Source organism: Arachis duranensis, chromosome 4 (assembly GCF_000817695.3).
Source record: "Arachis duranensis cultivar V14167 chromosome 4, aradu.V14167.gnm2.J7QH, whole genome shotgun sequence".
Classification (NCBI taxonomy): domain Eukaryota; kingdom Viridiplantae; phylum Streptophyta; class Magnoliopsida; order Fabales; family Fabaceae; genus Arachis; species Arachis duranensis.
In genome coordinates this window covers 100,378,944-100,389,622 of record NC_029775.3, presented here as the reverse complement: position 1 = coordinate 100,389,622, position 10,679 = coordinate 100,378,944, and positions in this window count along the sequence as shown.

Below are 10,679 nucleotides of genomic sequence, written 5' to 3'. Positions count from 1 at the left end.
TTATGTGTCTGTGGCATTTATGTATCCGGTGGTAATACTGGAAAACAAAGTGCTTTGGGCCACGGCCAAGACTCATAAAGTAACTATGTTCAAAAATCAACATACTAAACTAGGAGAATCAATAATATTATCTGAATTATGAGTTCCTATGGATGCCAATCATTCTATACTTCAAAGGATAAAGTGAGATGCCAAAACTGTTCAGAAGCGAAAAACTACTAAGCCCCGTTTATCTAATTAGAATCTGAGCTTCACTTGAAACTCGGAGATATTATTGTTTCTTAATTTCTTTTTATCCTATTTTATTTATCTAGTTGCTTGAGGACAAGAAATAGTTTAAGTTTGGTGTTGTGATGAGCGGATATTTTATACGCTTTTTGGGGGTAATTTCATGTAGATTTTAGTGTGTTTTAGTTAGTTTTTAATATATTTTTATTAGTTTTTGAGAAAAATTCATATTTCTGGAGTTTACTATGAGTTTGTATATTTTTCTGTGATTTCAGGTATTTTCTGGCTGAAATTGAAGGAGCTGAGTTAAAATCTGATTCAGGCTGAAAAAGGACTGCTGATGTTGTTGGATTCCGACCTCCCTGCACTCGGAATGAATTTTTTGGAGCTACAGAAGTCCAATTGGCGCGCTTTTAATTGGGTTGGAAAGTAGACATTCAGGGCTTTCCAGAAATATATAATAATCCATACTTTGCGTGAAGATAGATGACGTAAACTGGTGTTCAACACCAGTTCCATGTTGCAGTCTGGCGTTCAGTGCCAGAAACAGATTGCAAGTTGGAGTTCAACGCCAGAAACAGGTTACAACCTGGCGTTCAACTCTAGAAACAGCCCAGGCACGTGAGAAACTTAAGTCTCAGCCCCAGCACACACCAAGTGGGCCCCAGAAGTGGATTTCTGCACTATCCATCTTAGTTTACTCATTTTCTGTAAACCTAGGTTACTAGTTTAGTATTTAAACAACTTTTAGAGACTTATTTTGTATCTCATGACATTTTTAGATCTGAATTTTATACTCTTTGACGGCATGAGTCTCTAAACTTCATTGTTGGGGGTGAGGAGCTCTGCAGCGTCTCGATGAATTAATGCAATTATTTCTGTTTTCCATTCAAACATGCTTGTTCCTATCTAAGATGTTCATTCGCGCTTCACTATGAAGAAGGTGATGATCCGTGACACTCATCACCTTCCTCAATCTATGAATGTGTGCCTGACAACCACCTCCGTTCTACATAAGATTGAATGAGTATCTCTTAGATTTCTTAATCAGAATCTTCGTGGTATAAGCTAGAATTTATGGCGGCATTCATGAGAATCTGGAAAGTCTAAACCTTGTCTGTGGTATTCTGAGTAGGATTCAATGATTGAATAGCTGTGACGAGCTTCAAACTCGTGATTGTTGGGCATGATGACAAACGCAAAAGAATCAATGGATTCTATTCCGACATGATCGAGAACCAACAGATGATTAGTCATGCTGTGACAGAGCATTTGGACCATTTTCACTGAGAGGATGGGAAGTAGCCATTGACAACGTGGCGCCCTACATACAGCTTGCCATGGAAGGAACTTTGCACTTTTGAAAGTGAGGAAGCATTATTTTACACGAATTCAGAAGACAAAGTATCTCCAAAACTCCAACATATTCTCTATTACTGCATAATAAGTATTTATTTCATGCTCTTTTATCTTTTACAATCGAGGCTAAAGAATCCTATTGGTATCCTGACTAAGATTAATAAGATAACCATAGCTTGCTTCAAACCAACAATCTCTGTGGGATTCGACCCTTACTCACGTAAGGTATTACTTGGACGACCCAGTGCACTAGCTGGTTAGTTGTGCAGATTGCAAAAGTGTGATTGCAATTTTGTGCACCACAAGTCTTTTAGAAATTTGCATACTTTGGAATTTGTTGGATAGCATCAAGAAGTGGTATGGTTACCTCCATTTTCTTGAACACTTGAAGCATGTTCAAATCAAATTCTGGAGTCTTCTTTGCTTTCTTCACCAATGAAGGAAATGGGATAAGAATGGACTCATCTACTATAGCTTTTCTCTTGGGTTCCTTAAGGCTTACTCCTTCTTCATCATGCCTTTTGTCTACCTCCTCTTCTTCAACAACCACCTCTTCCTCATGAATGTCTTCCATGACCCTAGGAGGTATCTCCTCCAATGTAGTCCCCGACCGTAGAGTGATAGCGTTGAGACCGCCTTTTGGGTTTGGTTGGGGTTGGGAAGGAAGGCTAGAAGAGTTTGAGGGTTGGTTGGTGTTATTGGAGGAGGACATGGACATCTTCGAAATCATGTCGGTAAGATTGGCCAATTGAGCACTCATGGCCTCGAATTGAGCCTTATAGCCCTCGTCCCGTTTATCCACAGCGACTCTAAGCTCATCAACTTGATTGGTGGAAGATGAAGAGGATTGGTTGGATTGTTGTCTATGGTGTGGTGCTTGGTATTTGGTGTAGTTGTTTTGGTTTTGGTTGTGGTGATTTTGGTTGGCTTGGTGGTTGTTGTTGTTGTCGTGGTATTGAGATGAAGATTAGTTGTTGTTGTAATGAGAAGAAGAGTTATTCCATCTTTGGTTTTGATTATTCTCTTGTGCATTATCCCTCCACCCTTGATTTTGATTACTACCATGAGAGTAGTTGTTTTGACCTTAAGAAGGGTAGGGTGGACGGTTGTTATAGTTCACATTAGCCACGACAAGGGCATTCTCCTCTTGAATTTGATGGCATTGGTCGGTGTAATGTGTGGTGCTAGAGCACAAACCACAGATTCTAGGAGGGCCTTCAAGTTGAGCAACCTGAGATGGGGTTTGGATGGCTTGGATGGAGTAGTATTCCTTTTGATCTTTTTGTATTTGCATGAGGATAGTGGTCATGTCCCCAAGCACGTTGGTTAAGCTTGCTTCGGAAGGGGATGGTTCTACCATACCCTTGAGAGGGTTACTTCTCACCCTTACATGTTATGTAGCCTCGGCAACATCATTTATCAATTTTCAAGCTTCTCTTTCCGTCTTATTCTTTGAAATGGAACCACCGCTAGAGGCGGTGAGCAATCTTCTATCTTCCGCACAAATACCTCCGGTGAAGTAACTAATGAGCAAGTGAGGGTTCAATCCATTGTGTGGACAAGATTCCAATAGCCTCTTGAACCGAGTCCAATATTCATACAAACTCTCTTGGTCCTTTTGCATTATACCCGAAATCTCCTTCCGGATGTAGTTGATCTTCTCCGGTGGGAAAAATTTATCTAGAAATTCTCTTTTCAAGAAATCCCAATTGGTCACAATCTCATCCGGTTGTGAATAAAACCACATCTTTGCTTGCCCTTCAAGAGAGAAAGGGAAGGCAAAAACCATAATAGCCAACTCATCGGCTCCATGCCTTCGAGTCGTAGAACAAGCAACTTGAAAGTCTCTTAGATGTCGGATGGGGTCTTAACCCGGCAACCCATGATACTTAGGAAGTAGATTTATCAAGCTACTCTTCAACTCAAAGTTTGGATCAAGGTTGGGATACCTTGCTTGCAAAGGTTGAAGTATGATATCCGGAGCTCCTTGCTCATGCAAAGTGATCCGTCGTGGCTCCGCCATGTATGGCTCACCTGTAGGATGCAAAGATGTATTAGTAGTGCCAACAGAAGAATAGGAAGTAGCGGACTCCAAGTCAATCTCGGTACCGTCTAATGATTCGGTATGTTCCTCAAGAGAGGCCGAAGTATTAGCCGTATAGTCCAACCGCCGTCTAGCTTGCCGAGTGTGTAACAAGGTTCTTTCAATCTCAGGGTCAAACTTGGCTAAACTAGAATTCGGTTGAGACCGAGTCATCAAACTTGGAAGTCATAGCACACATACAAAAGAAATCTAAACTACAGCTAAGTATTGAAAGAAGGTAAAGTATCTACAATATTCACATAACCAATATCAAGGCATATGTTGCAACCATTTCCCAGCAACGGCGCCAAAAATTTGATTGAACACGGATATCGTCGATAAGGAATTTCACAAGATGTTTTTCACGTTGCAAGTATAGTCCTCAACCGACAAATAGTCCGCGAATCAAATTCAAAAGGAATTGCTTGTCACAAGTTCAACCCCAATAAAAGTAACTGAAGTATTCAAACCTCGGATCGTCTCACAAGAAATGGGTAAACATGTGCTTCAACATTGGTTAGAATTCCGAGGTTGTAAGTCATGAGCAAGAAATTAAACTAGGAATCTTAACAAGCAAGTAATCTTGAAATGCAAGAAACTAATTCAATTGACTAAAGCAAGATGTAAATAATTCCAAACTAGTAAAATAACATCCAATGTAATTCTACTCTAAAATAAACAAGTAACTATAACTAAGACAAAGCAATCAAGATTTTTGGGTTTTCAAATAAGAATTATGAAAGCAACTCTTGGCTAGACATGGGAATTGGGGTCACTATCCTTGTCTAATAACCATATCTTGACAATTATGAGGAACCAAACTTATTAAGTCTACTTCTATACTTGAAGTATGTTAAATAGTTTGGTCAACATCAACTCATAAGGTCCAACCTAACAACTAATTAACTTAGTAGTAGGCTAGTGTCAATGGCTATCAAATTGACCACTAAGGGTTCCTGAATCATCAAATCCATTAGACCCAATGACTCAAGTTTACCCAATTCCCTTAGCCTAGGTCAAGAGTAAAGAGAACTACTCCATAATCAAAAGAAACATTTCATCAAACACATGGTGAGCATTAATAAAAGACCTATTCAAATTGTAATTAAATTGAAACTAATAAATACCCACTAACAATCATCAACATACAATTACTCAAACAACACAATTAATCATGGAAATCATCAATGCAACAATAACAAATCAAGATCTACAAGATTCATGAAATGGGTATAAAATGACAAACAACAAGGAAACATAAAACTAACACAAGATCTAAACAAAATTATACTAGAGAATTCAAATTAAACAATTAAAACTAGTAATTAACAAGATCCAATTCAGAATTCAACAAGGGAAGATCAAATTAAAGCTAGATCTAGAGAGGAACAAGGGTTTCTCTCTTTAGAAGAACAAGAACCAGCTAAAATTATGTCTTAGTGTCAAAATAATTGATCCCTCCCCCCTTTTTCCCTAGCATCCTTGGGTCTTTTCCAAGCAGAACCAGCTTGAATTTGGGCCTCTTGAGCCTAAAAAATCGCCAGGCATGATTTCCTTTAATGAGGTCATGTGCAGCTTTCCGCGCGTGCGCGCCATGCGTGCGTGCGCGCCGATTGCTTTTGTGATCCATGCGTGCGTGCCTTGTACGCGTGCGCGTTGGTAGAATTTTTCTAATTTGCGTGGATGCGTCCATCCTTGCGTGCCACTTCCAGCTGTCTACATCCACGCGTGCGCGTGAGGTGCGCGTGCGCGCCCATGCTGGAATTCCCAAAATCCAAATCTTCATGTTCATTCCTCTTGTGCATGCTTTATTTCTCCCTTCTAGGCTATTCTTGCCCTATAAATCCTGAAATCACTCAACAAATACATCACGGCATCGAATGGCAATAAAAGAGGATCAAAATATAGCAATTCTAAGGCAAAATAAGCATGTTTTTCATTATAGAGCAATATTAGGAAGGGAACACAAAACCAAGCAATTCTTGTGGGTAAGTGTAAAAAATATTGACAGAAACCCCCAAATTAAGCACAAGATAAATCACAAAATTGGGGTTTATCAACAACATATCTCCTCATACCTAAATTATTACTTCTCAAACTTTCTTCATGTCTAAGTTACCATCTATTCCTGGCTTCATCTCACTACTAGGCATACTACTAAGATCTAGGGTTAAAAGAATAAAATTAGAGGTTTAGAGGTTTAAAATCATGTTTAAAATACTAAAATCCCATTTGCTGAAAATAGGGGCCACGCATACGCGTGGTCGTGCATTTTTTTCTGAAAAGGGGGGTCACTCGTACGCGTAGGCTACGTGTATGCATGGGAGTGCAATTTTCCAATCATGCGTACGTATTACCTCGTTCGTTTACACATGCATGCCAAACAGAAATGCCCATCTGCATATGGAGGGGTCCGCGTACGCATACATTGCAGATTAGTCAAAATTGGCTAAGTCTGCAAAATTTTAATTTTACATACCGAACTTTCGATGCGCATAACTTTCTCGTTCTAAAATATTTTTCATCCATTTTTCAAACAGAGTAAACTTCACAGACTCAACACAAAAACCTCAAACCTCAATTTTCATTAAAACCCAAACTCAAATCCAACCTCCTATTGTCCTCTAGCCTAAGTTTTTACAAGACATTATATATTAAATACGAGAAGTCTAAACCATACTTTGGTCGATTTCTACGTATAACCTAAGACAACCCCCACAAGGCATGCTTACAAGCCTTCAACACCATAATTCTGCCTCCCAAGCTCCCAACCAAGCTTCTAATGTTTTCAATTTTGCTTAATATCACATATATACACACCTAACACATAATATCACATATGTATACCAAACTTTAATACCAAAGCTACAATTAACTAAGGAATATACTAGGGTTGAGGATCCTTACCTTGTATGTGCCTCAGTTAAGCCAAGACCACTAATTCCTCAAGTCAATTTGGTTCTAAAACATCAATTAATCACAAATCTCAAAACCCAAGACCATACCATTTTCGTATTTTAGAAGAGGAAATTGAAACTGAAAAAGTGGTTTTCTTACCTTACGATGTACTGACTTTTGTAGAGCTCATCACTGCGGACGTGTGGCCGGAAATAGTGCGGCGATCGAAACTCAGAGCAAAAAGTTATGCGGATTTGAAGTGGAACTAAGGGTTTTGGAACCTTCCCCCTCTCTGCCCTTGTGTCCTTCCTCAGCAGTGTGTTTCTCATGAGTGTGGAGGAATGAGCTGAGTTCATGGTGTTAGGGGAGTGTGGATTGGGCCTTGGACCCAATACGAGTCTAGTTTGTCCGGTTTGGTCTGTTCAGCTTAATTTTGGGCCAAATTCTTTAAAATTAGTGTCAAAATTCTTATTTTAATTAGCTCTATCGTATTAAACTATAAAATTAGCATTCCTAATTTCTTTTATTAAAATTTAATTTATTAACTAATTATTTACTAATTTTACGAGGTTTACAAAATGCATATGGTCGTGGACATTCTTTTCTCTAGTCTCAAGAATATTGTGATTTTCTTTTCAGGTTTAATTACTCTGTTGGTCCCTATAGTTTGGCCAAATTTTTAATTAGGTCCCTATAGTTTTTTTTCTTTTAATTGAGTCCATATACCAATTTTTTTGTTTTAATTGGGTCCTTACAGTGACAAAATACGTTTGGGTTAGCGGAATATTCCATTCCAAAATTGGATATACCCAATTAGAAACGTTTTTTGTAATCCTCAATGTATTTACCTATTTTATGTTGACAAAAATGCCCCTACCTTAATAAAGGATTAACCCTTGCTCTTCCTCCCTTTTCACTGAGGCAAAACAAACCCTTCCTCTTCACCCCCATCTCAGTTTTTGATTGTTGGATAACACATTTGCATTCTACCACTGTGTGATTGAGGTTTGTTAGTGTCTTTCGTGGCCTCCTTTGTCGAAGGAGCTGCTGTCGTCGTTGTTGCAAAGGTACGAGTTACACTTTTTTACACTTTTTTCCATTCTTCATTCTTCCAGAGGTTGCCGAACGTTATGGCGTTAAAGTCATTAGCATTGTTGGTGATGTTTGATTAAGGGATGACTAATCAGCATTTTTCGTTTTTTGTTGTGTAGTAATAGGAGAATCAGAGTTCACAATAGAGCTCCATCACGAAGAAAAATTTATTGACACGGGACATGGACTAGAATATTTAGGTGGGTTGGTTGTGGAAGACTTACATTTTGAACTAGATAAATTGTCTTTGGAAGAGATAGTGAATTTGCTGAAGGGTCTAGGCTACAAGGGTTATGCGAAGCTATGGTGGAACGAACCTGGAATGGAGTTGAAGTTAGGTCTGAAAGAGTTGAAGTCAGATGGGGATGCTGTTAGAATGGCTAGGGCTTTAGTTACTGATTCTGTGAAGCATGGTATAGCCTTTGCCTAAGACTAAGACTTTTGGGATGAGAAGAAGTGAAAGATTGAAGATGGAGATCAGAAAGGGAGCAGCCAAACCTGCTAAACACATAGACCTCACTGATGATTGAAGTTTTTAGGGTTATGTAGCTCCTCCTACTGTGGATTTACGTAGGGTTTTTTTTGTGTATTATAGTATACTATGGATGTATTTTGGTATTGGAAACATCACTTTTTTAGTTTATTTTGTTTTGTGGTGGACCACTTTTGGTAGTACATTTTAGGTGGAGCATTTATTTTGTGACTAGTGCAAGTTGGATCTACTGAAATTATCTAATGTGTGGAACATGTTAAAGACCACTTTTGTGAATTACATTATTCTAATGATGCATCTGTGATAGGCTGATAGCAGTTGTTTTTAGTTGTGTGCATTTTCATCACAACATTATATTTATATCAGCAAACAAAAAAAAACTTTCATCCATTCAATCTAAATAACATAACATACAATTTTTATAACTCCTTTGTGTAAAGCCAACAATGACCACTTCATCAATAAACTTTACCACACAGCACTGCAACTATTAGGATTACAACACAAAAAAACAACATCATCTGCATCTTGCTCTGCTTCTTCATGTTTTCTTCCAACTTTCGAAGTTGCTCCTGGACCGAATTCAACTCTACACAGATTCTTCCAACACAGTTATCAACTTCTCCAATCTCCACCTTTAACCTCTCCGTGTCAACACTAAGTCTATCAACCCTCCTTTCTTGTGCATTTTCGCCTCTAATTTCACCCTCTACCCGACCAGAGTGATACTGTGAAGACAATAAGCAAACATCGCCAACCTTCTTTTCTTCATCAACCCATTCAAAAAATTTGCATCTTCTACTTGGGCAAGACATAAACCTTCTATTTGAATTCTTGGGTGTATTAGAACTTTTCAGAATTAGGGAGTCTCCACAGAAGCAACGACTCATCCTCTCCTTCTGCTTCAACCACTCACCTTTCATATCATCTTCATTATCAATCCACTCAAAAAAATTGCACCTTGGCACTCGTCCACAAGCTACATACCTCTTTCCATGGCTGGCCACTTCAGAAGAAGACAGAACAACAACTGCCTCCCCACAATAACACAAATGTCTTCTCTTGTTGAGACTTCTTGAACTCGAAATTCTCGAATAACGTTGGGTGGAATCCATGCAAGGTCAAAAAATTTTAGCAACAAATAAGAAGAAAGGGAGAAGAGGAGAACGACGAACAGAATAGGGTTCTGGAGTTTTAGGATGAGGGCAAGGATTATGTAGTGTTATACACATGGCTATTTTGATAAATTTAACACAGGTCAACGTTTTATTTAACGTTGACTGTCAATAGGGACCCAATTAAAACAAAAAAATTGGTATAGAGACTCAGTTAAAAGGAAAAAAACTATAAGGACCTAATTAAAAATTCGGCCAAACTATAGGAACCAACAAAGTAATTAAACCTTCTTTTCATGTTGTGTTATTTGCAGCATTCTTTTAATCTTTATTCTATTTTAAATATAAAAAATAATAAAAAATAAAAACAATAAATATGTACCTTTTTAAAAAAATGTGTATATTTAAGGGTGATTGCTTCGATACGATTACTCATTTATACGAATTGGTACGATATAAAAAATAAACAAATAAAAATTTGTCATGTGAATTTTATTTATCCTCGTCAGCATTTATTTTTTATTTAATTTTTAAAAAATATTAAATTATTATATTTACAAAAATATCTTCATATATAATTATAAAAAAATAAATATATCTTTATAATTAATTTTGTTAAATAATTAAACAATCCTTTTTATTTATGTGACAAGAATACACATCTTTAATAATAATTCAAACTAAAATTAAATCATCAAATCATTTCAAAAAATAAAAAGAAAAACAAAATTAATTAATAAAAAATATCATATGTATCTTCTTTTTCTCTCATCATCAAAAGTGCCCAAAAATGATCAACAATATTATTTTTTTGAAAATAAAAGTATTAATCCACAAAATCTTTACAACATACATATATCATTGTTGGCTAATTTTTTTCTTGCAAATTTTAATTTAGAGGTGGATGGGCGGAAAATTTTATCTCAATTTAGGTTCAAATTATGTTGTTTTTTCATATAGTATGGAAAATTTTTTTTAGAGCATTTTATCTTCTAATTTTGAATATAAACATCAGAGATGAAACGAAAAGAAAGTTGCATGAGCCATCATGTTAGGATATAAGTAGATTTCCTAAAATTTTGGAGCAACGTTGTTGTAGGTTTTATTTTGTTTTCTCTCCCCTTTTCTCACTCCCATAATAATGCATAGAAAGAGACATGCTTCAAATGTAATATTATCAAGAAGACAAATTCATTTAGAGCCACCAGTTTCCTTTTGCTCATAAATTTATGTACTCAAATAATGATACAAGTCTCATTGAGAGTGGAATGGAAGAAGACAAGATAGCTGCCAACCGGTCCCTGCTTTTTCATTAAGAGTTAAAAAACAAAATTTTCAAGAAATGTAAGGAAATGGGATAATGGCTAGGAAAAATCACAAGCCATTTCTTCAATTTCAAGTGCGCTCTCTT